General features: G+C 40.1%; 1 protein-coding gene across 1 annotated transcript in view; it reads right to left on the bottom strand.

Annotated features, from left to right (window-relative positions):
* LOC113803550 (uncharacterized) overlaps positions 1-14,879 on the bottom strand; it is a gene marked incomplete in the record, with an annotated part of 70,031 nt that overhangs the window by 15,664 nt on the left and 39,488 nt on the right.

The raw sequence follows: 14,879 nt of genomic DNA, 5'->3' as shown, positions 1-14,879 counted from the left end.
GCATGCAAGGGATACTGTGAATATAAACAACTAACGGCCTAAACCAGTACACAGAACATACTCTACGATCTCTTTAGAGTTTTAAACAGTTTGTGCATCTTGTCCTTCAAGAAACTTCAGATTTCAGTATCTTATTATAAATGTGAGAAGTGAAGGACTGAAATAGGAAACAGTGAGCATGGGAAATCTTTTTGTGGTGCCAAGTTAAAAGCTTTTTGGGAGTGGGGTTTGCCTGTATGTTGCTATAATATACTTTATTGATTAATTTTCTTTTCTTGATTTCTTTTCTTTCATTATATACTTTTTTACTTTAACTCTCATTGAATTCTTACACTTTCTCATATTTTTTTTATTTTTTATTTGATTTTTATTTTTTAGGTGTTGGGATTTATACTGCTTTGTGATGGCTGGTGTTGGTTCTTAAGATTCTGAGCTTTAATTACTTATCATGAGACTGGAAATATTTTGATTGATAGATTCTCTGAGATAAGATTTTACTATCTTTCAACTTTGATATAAACAGGTATCATATGAAGAATTGCATTTAAGCTACCAAAAAATGGTAATGAGGAAAGGCTACTGGTCATCTTTGACAGCCTCTAAGATTCAGGGATCATTGTTAAATAGGGTACAAATATTGACAATGTTGGCAGTTTTTTTTTTTAATTCACTGCTTTGATGGAAATGATTTTGTACAATTTTCATCATTACTAAAAATCATCCAATTTCAAGAAGTTCCTTTGTGTGACAGCAAAAGGAATAAGTATGGAATACAAAGAAGAGAAAAGCAAGTGTAGAAATTTTCTTCTCAGAAATAGATATAGCAAATGGGTATTACTAGTGGACATAACTGTATGATTGTTTTTTCCTTTCTTTTAGTAGTATGACAGCCATTATATTTTTGAAGTGCTGTTATTGTGAATATTGTGATTATATTATAATTTTCTCTTTTTTTTTTCCTTTATTTGTTAAGATGTATAAAATACTGTTATGTATTTACAAATGTGTATTGCAGGTTTCCTTATCAGACATAATAATAAGTATTTGATATGTGAGGTCAAACTTACTTTGTTAATAAGATGGCCTTTATTCATGTAAAATTGAATCAAAGAAGAAGCATAGAGCTTTTCCTGTGAGCCATGAATATGTTTAACTACCTCTGGATATATTTTATAACACTGTAACCACTGTATATATATTTTTCCATGTATTTCCACTTCAAGTTGTAAATATAAAACTTACAGATACACTTTAATTGAAGGTAGTATGGTAAAATAGGTGCACAACATTCTTTTGATTATACTTGGCAAGAAGAACCATTATTGGTAAAAAAGAAAGAAAGAAAGAAGAGTAAATTTGTACACTCATACATAAAAGTATTTCATGACTATAACCTATTTCCACCAAGGGATACTTCAGATCATTATGAGTGTACTTGTTTTGATTATCATTATTTTATCATATTTTAGGAATAGGAAAAACTTTTGTAGTTTTTGTTCCCTTGTATCATCTATGCTAATACCATGCTAAGAGTAGCATTTCCATTTTTCAGAAGGGAAAAGAAAGAAAGGAAAAAAATAATGCTGAACATATATATTATTTCTACATTAAAATCACCGGTGTCCCAGCATTTTTTTTTTTTTTTCTTTTCTTTTCTTCTGAAATGGTTAAATTCCATATCTATGTACATATGAATGTATTATATTATTTGTAAATATCACAGTGTGTGTCATCCAGATAAACATTTTGTAATTTTCTTACTGATCTAGAAAAATGTAGATAAATTGTATTAAGGTTCCTGTGTTCTCAGTAAACTACATCGTTACTGTCATTCTTTATACTTCAGGTTGATTGCAAGATGGAGAAAGGTATCTAGGATTGTGTTCTGCAAAGTATTTAAACCATCCTTTAGCCATCCTACTACATCTTTTGCTGCAAAGCAAGTGCCTTGTCTCCTATTGCGGAATATCCCTAGGTGCATGTCACTTGTTCTATCCCACAAAAGCTGCTGAAAGTATAAATAGTGGTTCTATGGTAGATTTAAAGTGTGATGGAATTTAGTTTTGCAGTGTGTTACCTGTGTCCGTGTTTTGCTTATGTTCAGTGTCTGCTGTTAGTCATAGACGGAAGACAGAACCTCATATAATGTTCAAAGTGTTAACATTATTATTTTCTGCACATTTCATCCTTAGTGATATTGGATTACGGTTGGTTCATCATCCTTTGTCAATGAATTATGTGCTCATTGGTTTAGTGTATCTAAAAAAAAAGTATTTTATTATTTACATTTTATTTTTGTATTTTTTCAGAGACAGAGGATTATTGATTTGGTATATTTTCAGACCAGATTAACATTATATGCTTTTTCGATGAATTGGGGTCCTTTCTTTGTATGTATGCATTTTTATGTATATATGATTGAAATACTTGCTGTTGTATAAGTGTATTTGCAAATTCAGACATGTTACGGTATTTCATCTTGAGGGTTTTTGTATATTGGTCCCCCCTCTAAGAGAAAAAAAGTTTGCACTGTTTAAATGATGCCAAAGAGAAAAAGAATCAGTACATACACTGTTTGTACCTGACCCTCGCAATTAAACCATGTATTTGGCAAAGGCTGATTCTGTTGATTTTGTAAATGTTGTAAATGCAATGGAAATGTTATATTATCTTATTTTCTGTAATATTTTGTTGGTTTGTGCTATATATTGTCATTTTTGTTTAGTTGTCTTATTTCTCCTTAAAATAACAAGATTACATAACAAGTCCAATTTCCTTTGTACTGGGTTTATTACTATGTAGAAGTAAATGTTTAAAATTATTTTTTAGCCTCAGATCTCGCTACATCAACTGAGAGTGTAAGGAAATGGATAGTGATGAATGAGCTGGAAGTAGAACTAATATTAGGTAAAATATAGAAGGAAATATAAACCCATTCGTTCTATTTTGTAATATTCATTGCTATAATCAATTCAATAGTATGAATTAGCAAAGTCAAGCATCATTAATCACATGGAAGTTAATAGCAAAAGAAACTATATAAACCCATTCGTTCTTTTTTGTAATATTCATTGATATAATCAATTCAATAGTATGAATTAGCAAAGTCAAGCATCATTAATCACCTGGAAGTTAATAGCAAAAGAAACGTACTTAACACAGGCTAAGATGGGAGCATTTCTTTACCTATTAGACTGATTTGTCATTTATCATTCTGCCCCTTCCCCAATCCTTTGCCTATTGTCTTCATGGAGGTCTTTTCTCCCTCCAGCTCTTTCGTTTCCATCCCTTCTCCAATCCCTTCTACTATCTACCTCTTACGGTGTAAGAGCCATGCTGAAAGGATGAAAGGCTGCCTTTGTGCCATTCCTGAAAGGCCTGGGGGAACCATGGCCATGGCATTCCCCTGTATTGTTGTTTAGGGGTGTACTGTTTATTTCCCCAACATAGCCAGGGCTTCCCATTGCCATTGCCAGTAATGAAGATGTAATACCTATATTAGAGGCAATGAGGCTTGCCCCTTCATCAAATAGCCCCACCAATTCAAACTCTCCTGGCTCCCCGACCCTAGGCTCTCCTTTGACCACGACTCTGAACACTACAACTGCTACCCACTCCTCAATGCCTACTAGTGCATTACCCACCCAAGTCAAGACTTACTCTCCCAACTTCCTCAACTTTATCACCTCTACCCCCACAACCTTCTTCACCAATCACCTCATCTTCCCTTATTTACTACGTTACAGCCTTATTCTCCATCTCTCCATAATGGAGGTAAAGAGTGGGAAGAGAAAATTAGTTAAAAAAAAGATGGCTGGTAACAGGAAAAAATATGTTTAGGACTGACATCAGCTGATTTTGATGATTATAATCCCTCTTCCACACGTCCCCATCCTTCTACCTCCGACAACTCTACCAGTATTTAAATAATCTATTTAGCCCAAGCAAATGGGACCGATTTATTGTGGCCCCCTCGCCCCTACAGCTCCTTACTTGGGCAGAAGTGGGCAGCGTCCCCTTCCGTACCCGACCTGATTGTTTCCGTCTCGTTACAGTTACATCTGAAACTGAAGCAATAGCATAATCTAATCTAACTTATCTCTCTGGCATCCCCATTCCTGCAGAACCTCATCCAACCCAACTCTTAATACTTGTACCAGAACTGAGACACAGTCTATTTCCCAAGCAAACTGCCATATGGACATCGATTGGTCAGATTGTGAGAATCTGATTTCTCCTAGAGGAATGGAATACAGCCGAAAGAAACTCATGACCTTCCCTTCCGTATCTACATCAGTGGACAATCCCTCCCAGTCAACCATACCAACCCCTTCCCCATCCATGTGAAAACTGTTGGCGCTTTGGACATCGTGCAAAACTGCCGTTCCACAGACTGATACCCCCTATGTGCCCAACCCGGTCATAACCGATCAAATTGCCCTGCACAAACACGCACATGTGCTAACTGTGGCGGCCCCCATAATGTATTTTATAGAGGCTGTCCCATTTACAAGTTCGTGTCTGATGTAGTACCTCTCCGATATAAACATGGTCTCACTCTACGTGAAGCAAGACAGGAAGCACGCCAACAAGGCTTCTCTCATACTCCATACTCTATTAATGTTGCTCGCTCTGTCCCTCCCCCTCTAACCCAGGATGTCCCTACACCCTCCCCTATACCTACTTACTTCCCCACTTCTACTTCTACCTCCTACCTTCCCCAGTCAAATTCTTTTGCCACGCTAAATCCAGGCACTCCAATCTCAGCTACAGCCCAAATCGTCCCCTCTCCCTCTCCGCACTACCCGCAACCAGACAGACTAAACGTTTCACCCCTTCTTCTCCTACCATGCACTCAACTCCACCTACCTTTACCTTTATACCTCAGACACCAGTCTCCTCTTCCCCTCCTCATAAGAAAACCATTGTTTCACAAAACTCTTCAACCAACTCCACTGGAGAGACCATGGAAGATATTCAAAGCTATATGCTTGAGACACATATTTCCACACTCAAAGTGACTGCAGATATCCATCTCCCTCCTACTCACATTCCCCCTACACCCCTTCATCCTACTCCCTCCCAGCACAACCTAACCCCCTCAACTCCGTCTAATACCGATATCCATCTTCCTGCTACTCATATTCTCCTACTTCCTCCCAACACAGCCTATTCCCCTCAACTCCGTCTATTACCAATATCCATCCTCCTACTCATAAACCCCCTTCACCCCTTCCATCTACTTCCTCCCAACACTACCCATCCCCCTCAACCCCTTCTAATACCGATATCCATCTTCCTTCTACTCCTTTAATATACTTTCCTATAGTGCTATTTAACCTTAGATGTCTAGCACATTTATTTTGCTTTTTAACTCAACCATTATCATTCTGGCAGATTCAATTATGATATTCTGTTGAAGCATTATATTGCAAATTTGTGATAATTAAAATATATCCTTATCGATGCATGTAGATGCATCGTAATTAGAAAAAATAAATGAAGGATGAGAAAAGATGAAAACCACCTGTATTAGAAATTGTGAAAACTAAAGAAATGGAGGTAAAGAGTGGGAAGAGAAAATTAGTTAAAAAAAAGATGGCTGGTAACAGGAAAAAATATGTTTAGGACTGACATCAGCTGATTTTGATGATTATAAGCGCATGGGAAAAAAGAGGCTTCATAAGCAATGAAGTGTATTGTTACCATATTCTTCTAATGAATGCAACATGGACAGCTGCAATGATGGGGAAAAGTAGTATAAGCAAGGCTATAAGATGTGATCTGCAAGCAATAACATTACTGCATGTCTGGAAAGAGCACTATATATTTGATTTTCGTTTAGAGTATTACCCTCCAAATACCTTGCTCGTTTTTGTCGTGGGGGGGCTTAGGAGACGGATACTTTAGCCCATTGTAGGGATTACCCCTACATAAGACTTCAGCCCTCACCTCAACTGAGAGCTGTGCTAAAAAGATGAAAGGCTAGCTTTATGTTGGTCATGAACGTCTTTCGAGCCATGGGCACGGTATTCCCTTGGTTAATTATTTAGCCCTTAACTTACTCCATATGGGGAACCAGAGGGGTAGACCGTTTCTTTTCCCCATTTTATTCAGGCTCACCCTGGCCAATAATGAAAACTCTTTACCCTTATTAAGGGCGTTAAGGCTTAATCCATCAACTAGCTATCTGATTTTGATTATGATGGATTTCCGACCCCTGCCCCTCCTTTGACCACGGCTCCGACCACTGATACTAATACCCCATTTTCGATGTTTACTGACAACTCTATCCATTCTCAACCACCCACCCAGGTTATTACTCAACCTCCAGAATGCGCCCCTTCCTCTCTCCCAATATTTTCTTCTCCATCTCCTACTGCACAGTCCTCTTCAATGCCTACCCCCTCTTCTAGTATTACGACTCTTCATCCTTATTGTCCTTAAATTTCCCTGCTCAGTCACATACATACATGTGCCAATTGTGGTGACTCCCATAATGTATTTTATAAGATGCCCTGCCTATAAACTCGAATGTGAGTTAGCAGTTCTCAGAGTTAAACTAGGCCTCACTCTACGTGAGGTTAGACAGGAAGCTCAAGGAAGAGGTTTTTCTCTCTTTACCTATTCCAAGATGTTTCTGCATCACCCCGAAGATCTCTTCCCTCTAATTTGAACCATCCCACCTCTACTCTCCCTATCCCCCAGCCATTCATTTTCCATTCTAAATCCAGATACTCCATTTTCAACCACTTCCGATACCCGCAAGTACCCCTACCCCTCTTCCTCCAACTCTTTCCCAACAAACACAATCCTCTCCTCCATGTACACCATTTTTTTTCGTTCTCCATTATCCTTACTTACCTGGATACTCACGTGAATCCCTTCTGTCGCAACAGTAGCCTCCTCTGGATACTTCCTGATACTTCACATCCTTCCCTAGTCCCCTTACCTCATCCCCAGACTCTTCTGCTACTTCTCCATCAGCTATCTCTACCCGTATTACCCGTTATTTCATAACAGCTCTTAACAGTTTTTCCTTAAAGCAATGCTACTATAGCTTCCCCAACAACAGATACACCCCATTCCATCCAATCCCTCTATACCCTTAACCCTTTCCTTTATTAATGCCTGATTTACATCATTTGTACACTCTCTTTATACTAATTGTTTACTCCTGTGCCCATTTCACCACAATACTTTACCATATTGCTATATGACCTTCGATGTCTAACACATTTATCTGTTTCAACCATTAACCATTTGGGTATTGCCAGAGAAGTATAAAGAAAGCCAGGGGTTGCATTGTAGAACTGTAGACAATGTTCAGGACAATAACTGTGGTGCTGAATTAGGAAGTCGGTAGAGGCAGAGTAGTATGTGAGGGCAGTGAAGAATATATTAGGACAGTGGCGCCCTTCAATTCCATGCCTGTTATTGTTGTGGGGGGTTAGGAGACAGGATCACCCCCACCTTGGGCCTTAGCCCTCGCCTCAACTAATTCTGTATGGACTTTTCTTCTTTCTTTTTCTCTCTTCTTAATTCCCTTGTTCTACCCATATCCTAAAGCGTTAGAGCCATGCTGAAAGGATGAAAGACTGGCTCTGTCAGTCCTGAATGGCTTTCGTACTCCGTTTGATATTTCCTCTTAACCCTTTTCACATTCTAACCTACATCTAACATATTTTGTACTAAATGTTAATTCTTTATGTTTTTTTTTTTGCCATAATACCTTGGCATAGTGAAGTATAACCTTTCCTTACCTGGGGGTTTCGTCCCCCCCAAACCTCGCCCTATTGCTTGCTATATTTTGTAAACGCTGCTAATGACCTTAGCTATTGACGCGGCTGATTTTTTAAATATATAAAATAGGACAGTTGCAGATATAACCTCCCTAACTTCTTTTGGGCAGGAGGTTATTCGCTGTTGCGGATATCGGGCACTTGGACCACGACACCGCCAAAATCCTTAATGATCTAGCCATTTGATGAAGTGACTGTAAAAATCATTGAGAATGCTTGGTATTCAGTTTTCTCTAGATTTGTGACAGGGCAAAAATAAATAAAATAAGTAAATAATTGACCAGCAACTTCAGCAAAACTCCTGATAAGTCCTTTCTTGTCTCTCATCACGGTATCATTTGAAGTTCGTCTTGGGTTGGTAGTCCATAAGCTGATCTAGCTTGACTTTTATGTTCTAGTTTTTGGGGTCTGTCACCGATGAAAACATGTGCCGTTTGTCACTTCTAATACACATTATATTTGACATATTTTGCCATGATTTGGCTTGTTACCTGATCGAGCTAATCTAGCTCAGGGTTTTTGTACTTTTTCATGACTCTGTAGACCACACCCACCACCGTCTGACTGGCAGATGTCCATTTCTCTATATGTCAAAGTAGGCAGTTCTTTTGCCATAGATTCCGAATTTTGTTACCTTTCCAGCTACCCTGATGCCTGCGGATTCATGTAGCAGGGGTCAGTCACCTGTGCTTCTAACACTATCTTCTAAGAGTGTGGACACCTCTACCCTCATTTGCCTAACTTTCCTTGATGGTAGATTGTCCTGACACAAAGAATAAATGTTCGATGCCTAATCTGGATATTCTGTCATTGAATTATCCAATCCTAGGTTTGTAAGTTTAAACACACAAAGGGAGAATTTACAGTATACATATAATACAAATATTTTTCTTTTATTAATGTATGGAGTCATGTTATTTTGCTCCTTCCCCAGTAGACGGGTGCATAATGTGCCTTTCTGAAATAACTTGTGATTATTTTTAATATAATTCACTATGACACATGACTGACAATCTGGGTTGTCATACAGTCAAGTGCTAACATGAATGAGAGCTTGGATCCCCCTTTAATGTAATTACTGCCCACTGTACAAGCTTATGATCTTACAATATGTGAAAGGTGTAATGATGGAAGTTGATCCTTCTTGATTCAAAGCTGTCAGCCAGTGATATGGTCATATTTCTTTAGGACACAATGAACTAGGGCATGTTTTCACTAGGTAAGATTGGTGTTTAGGATTTAGGAAGAAAAATATTGTTTATTGGAATCAGTGAAGTTGGGAATATGGAGCCACAGAATATGCCAATTGAGCTGGGAAGAAAGGAAAGGAGATTTAAATGTACAGGTTAATGGTTAATGGTCAAAAAGCAAAATGAATGTGCTAGACATCTAATGTCGTATAGCATATAGGAAAATATATTAAAGGAGGGGTGAAGGGTGATAGTTGCTATGTGTCAACTAGCTAGAGTAATCTCAAAAGGGTAAATTTTTGTAAAGGAGTTGCTTTGTGAATGGGCTATGATGGATCTAGGTAAGGGATTTACATAAGGGATTCACGTGTCTATCCAAGAGGTAGTGGAAATGACGTGTAGTTGGAGTTGAGGGGGTGGGTTGTGTTGGGAGGGAGTAAGAGGAAGTGGTGTATGGGGAATATGTGTAGGAGGAGGATGGGTGTTGGGAGGATGGATATTGGCAGAAGTTGGAGTTGAGAGTTATGGGTTGTGATGGGAGGGAGTAGGAGGGAGGGGTGTAAGGGGAATATGAGTAGGAGAAGGATGGATATTGGTAGTATCAGGAAGATGGATATCAGGAGGATAGATATCGGTGGTAGATGGAATTGAGTGGGTTAGGTTGTGTTGAGAGGAAGTAGGACAAAGGGGTGTAGGGGGAATATAAGTAGGAGGGGGATGGATATCGGCAGTCACTTTGAGTGTGGAGGGAACATGAGGTGGAATTTTGTGTCTCAAGCATATGGCTTTGAATATCTTCCATAGATTCTGCAGTGGAGTTGGTTGAGTTTTGTGAGACAAAGGATTTTTATGAGGAGGGGAAGAGGAGACTGGTGTCTGAGGAACAGAGTCAAAAATAGGTGGAGGCGAGTGTGCGGTAGGGGAAGATGGGGTATAAAGTTTAGTCTGTCTGCTGCGGGTAATGCGGGGAGGAAGAGGGGACGGTGTTGGGGCTGTAGTTAAAATTGAGTGTCTGGATTTAGAGTGGCAAAAGAATTTGACTGGGAAAGGTAAAATGTAGAAGTGGAAGTGGGGAAGTAAGTAGGTATAGGGGAGGGTGTAGGAACATCTTGAGGTGGAGGGGGAGGAACAGAGCAAGCGACATTAATAGAACAGGGAGTATGAGAGAAACCTTGTTGGCTTCCTGTCTGGCTTCACGTAGAGTGAGACCATTTTTGTACCAGAGTTGCTACCTCAGACTCAAACTCTATATAATATATTATGGGGGCTGCCGCAGTTAGCACATGTGCGTGTTTGTGCAGGGCAGTTTGATTGGTTATGACCGGGTTGCGCACATAGGGCGTATCGGTCTGTGGAACAGCAGTGTTTGGCAGGATGTCCAAAGAGCCAACAGTTTTGACATTGATGGGGAGGAGGTCGAACAGGGAGGGATTGTCCACTGATGTAGATATGGAAGGGAAGGTCATGTGTATGGAAAGTAATTTTGGCAATGTTGGTGGATTTCTTTCAATAACCTCTAGGAGGAATGGAGTACCACTGAACTGATATTACATGACGGTTTTTAAGGCAGGCGAGTAAGTATTCTCCACAATCTGACCAATCAATATCCATAGGGCAGTTTGCTGGGGAGATAGACACAGTTCTGGTACAAGTATCAAGATTTGGATGAGGTTCGGCAGGAATAGGGTTGCCAGAGAGATCAGTTAGATTTGATAATGCTATGGCTTCGGTTTCAGATGTAACTGTACCGAGACGGGAACGATCGGGTCGGATACAGAAATGGACTCTGCCCTCTTCCTTTTGGAGGCATTGTTGAAAGAGGAGAGTAGTGCCTGGGTAAGGAGCTGTAGAGGGGATCACGAAAAATCAGTCCCATTTAGCTGAGCTAGAGTATTTAAGATATTCGTAGAGTTGTGGGTGGTAGAAGGATGGGGACGTGTGGAAGAGGGAGTATTGTTGAGGGGGATAGTATTATGGAGAGATGGAGAATAAGGCTGTAAGGTAGTAATAAAGGAGTATGGGGTGTTTGATGAAGGCTGTGGGGGTAGAGGTGATGAGGTTGAGGAAGTTGTGAGAGTAAGAGTCTCTACTTGGTTGAGTAATGCAATAGTAGGCATTGAGGAGTGGGTCGTACTTGTAGTGGTCAGAGTCATGGTCAAAGGAGAACCTGGGGTCAGGGAGCCGGGAGAGTTTGCATTGGTGGGGCTATTTGATGAAAGGGTAAGCCTCATTGCCTCAAATATGGGTATTATGTCTTCATTACTGGCAATGGGAAGCCTTACCTATGTTGGGGAAATAAACAGCCTACCCCTCAGAGTCTCCTTGAGAGGTAAAGGTTAAACAATAAAACATGGGAATACCTTGCGCATAGCTCCCTCAGGACGTTTAGGACTTACACCTTAGGAAATAGATAGTAGAAGGGATTGGAGAAGGGACGGAAACAAAAGAGATGGAGGAAGAAAAGACCATGCAAAATTAGTTGAGTCGAGGGCTGAGACCTAGGCAGGGGAGATCCCTGCACTGGTCCTCGGTCTCCATCTCCTAAGCACCCCCATAACAACAATGGGCAAAGGATTGGGGGGTGTACAGTTAATAAGAATTACAATCAGGATCGCAACCACTTTATACATCAAGGAAGTGATGCCCTACATGCTCCTCTCATTACCTCTGTTTTCTAACAAAAATTAACAGGACTGCAGGTAGAAAGATTACAAAAAGAAATAGCAAAACATGAATAAGATGGAGTTTTGGTAAAGAAGATGGAAGCTTCTGTCCTCCTGTTTTGACTCATAACGAGTGAAGCAAAAGAAAAGGATTCTGATGCTAAAAACAGTTATTTTTCTGTGAAGCATAATTTACTTTCACATCTTTTTTATTAAACAGCTATAATACATCATGTACAGAAAGAGGAGAAACAAGCAAGTTATGATATTACTTCACTTTCAAGGGCTATTTACATAGCTATATTATCATAAGTATTATTCTGCTCACTCATTTTTCTTCTGCTTGTGGTGATGGAGTCTGATCTGATATATATCGTTCAAGAGCTGATGACAATTCTCTCTGAAATATGGCAATGTTATAAATAAAAGTGTCCTAGTCCTAGTAAAAAAAACAACAACAATTCCTATTTACTTGTGGCATATATAATTGGACAAATAAGTCAACTGATTCATAACTCTGCATATCTGTATATTTCCAAGCCACATACCTGGTGAGATGTCATATTCTGTGAAAGTTTCTGAGCAGGAGCACTGAGGATGGACAGCAGCTGGCCCCTGGCACCATCCAGAGACGGAAGGGCAGCATAACGTTTCATGTCTGCCAAACTCATAAGCCGGCCTTCAACAACACCAGCTAGCAGAACCAAACCTACCAGCTTCTTTTCAAGTTTTAGTAGCTGTGTGAAGGAAGGTAATATGTAATATAAAAATATGACTATTCTTTCTCTGTGTATACCGACTTCTTTGTTTTTTTAAAGTTTAGAAGTTTAAGTTAATGGTTAGAAGCTAAATTAATGTGCTAGACATCGAAGGTCATGTAGCACTATAGTACAGTATTGGGAAGGGTAGAGATGGGGGTGTGTTATTGCTTGTGTTATATGTCAGCAGCTGTACTGTAGTAGGATGGTATTGGAAGGGTGTATATAGAGAGGTAGAGGTGGAGGGGGTGAGTGACTGGGTTAAGTTAGGAATAAACAGTAGAGGATTAAATCAAGTGAAGGATATGTATGTGTCTGAGGAAGGGGAATAGATTTTCAATGCAGAATGTATGGGATTCCACCAGGATGTCTGATAGGTTGGGAGGTTGGTGTAGGGAAGATAGGTGAATAAAAGAAGCAGTATGGGTTGTTGATATCGTGGACAAGATAACAGGAAGTGTGAGACTGAAATGGGAACTCTACATAAGGAACATAGGGGCGAGTCAGATTGTGACATATGGTAGGAGTGCGTAAGGTAAGTATGGCCGATAGACAAATGGGCAAGAGCCGTCTCCCAGTGTCTGTTTTTGTGAAAAGAAGTTGACCAGGAGGAGATTGATGATTTTACTGTATGTAATTTATTGGTGACCTGACCTGACAAGGTTTGCCATCAAGCATAAAGGAAAGTTTTAAAGTAAGGGTAATAATCCATGGCTTGAATACATGAGAGACTGGAATTGCGTGGTGTGAACACAGTGGCTGAGTGCACTATGGTATCTCCCTATTCATTGACTGAAAGTTCTGACATGGCTGGGCACCCAGCAAAATCTGAGAGAGTATAGTGTGGAGACAAGTAGAACTACTGGTCCTGAATTTTACAGACAAGGGGGTTGGTTAAGCGTGCAGACTTTATGAGAGATAGTGAGTTACGAGAATCAGTAAAAATAGTGAAAGAGGAGGAAGAGAGAGAGTATATATGTTTTAAGGAGAAAATGATTGTGCACTGTTTATTAGTAATAACACTGGATTCAGGAGGTAGGGTATATTTGAATGTGTAGGTTGGGAAGACAACTGCAAACCCTGCACCAGAGGTCGATATGTACCATTGGTACAATTCTCCTCTGATATAAACCTTATGGGGAAGGTCATGTCTATTGGGGGTAATCTTGGCAATATTAACATAGAACTGTGACAAGGCGTGAATGAACAGGATGGGTGCGGAAGGAGACTTTGCTTACTTGTTTTAGGGTATTGTCAAAGTAAAGGCTACGGGGCTGTATGAATCCCCAAAAAATCTGTCCCATTTGGCTGGACTAAATAGAATATTCAAAATGGTTAGAGGTGGGAATTGTAGAAGGATGCGGATGAGAGGAAGAGGGGGTGGTAAAGAATGATGTAGTGTTGTGATGGGGAGGGCAATAAGGTTGAAGAGTTGTAACAAGGGAAGGGGATATAGGAAATGGAGGCAGTTGTGTAGGAGATGGGGTTGAGGGAGGGGTGTTTTTTTGAGATTGAATAACCTGCAAAGATATTTAATAGTTTTGGATGACTTCTAGAGTCTCTGGAATGGAGCTGGTTAGGAAGGTCTGAGAAACAAAGGTTTTCTTATAAGGGGGAGAAGAGGGGAGAGATGTTTAAGGAGCAGATGGAAAGGTAGATATTGGAGAGGATGCAGTAGGAGAAGATGGGATGGACAAAAAAGGGATAGGTACTAAGGTAGTAGAGACTGGAGTGTCTGGAATAGTGGTGGAGATTGGGGTGTCTGGATTTAGAATGGTGAAAGAATATGACTGGGAGAGGGAGAAGGTATAAGTGGGATGAGGAAGAGATTCTGGGGGAAAATGTATAAATAGATGGAGAAGGAGGGGGCGGAGCAAAGCAAAGGACAGCATTTGAGTAGGGAGAAAGTGAAAAACCTCATTTGTGTGCTTCCTGTCTGGCCTCATGTAATGTGAGCCAAAGATTGAATTTGAAATTTGTCACCTCAGGCTCAAACTTACAGGTATGGCAAGCACTATAAGATACATCACGGAAGCCATCACAATTGGCACATGTGCGTGACTGTGCAGAACAGTTTCATTGATCATGTTCAGGTTAGGTACAGAGGGCACTGGGCTGCAGAGTGGCAGTGCTTGGAAAGGTGGCCTAGATGCCAACAATTCTGATATTGACAGGGAGGAGACTGATATGGTCAGACAGGGAGGTACCCTCCAGAAACATAAAGGGAGAGGTAATGTCTACGGAAAGTAACCTTAGCAATATTGGTGGAGGATTTACAACAGCCTCTAGGGGGAATGGTGTAGCACTGTAATGATACTGCATCATAGTCTATAAAGCAAGCAAGTAGGACTTCTCTACAATCTGACCAAACCTTGTCATAGACAGGACAGTTTGTTGGGGAGATGGAGACAGTTTTGGTACATGTATTGAGGGCGAGATGTGGTTGGTCAGGAATGGGTTTGCCAG

Source organism: Penaeus vannamei, chromosome 21, assembly GCF_042767895.1.
Source record: "Penaeus vannamei isolate JL-2024 chromosome 21, ASM4276789v1, whole genome shotgun sequence".
Taxonomy (NCBI): Eukaryota; Metazoa; Arthropoda; class Malacostraca; order Decapoda; family Penaeidae; genus Penaeus; species Penaeus vannamei.
This window is presented reverse-complemented; position numbering and strand designations above follow the sequence as displayed.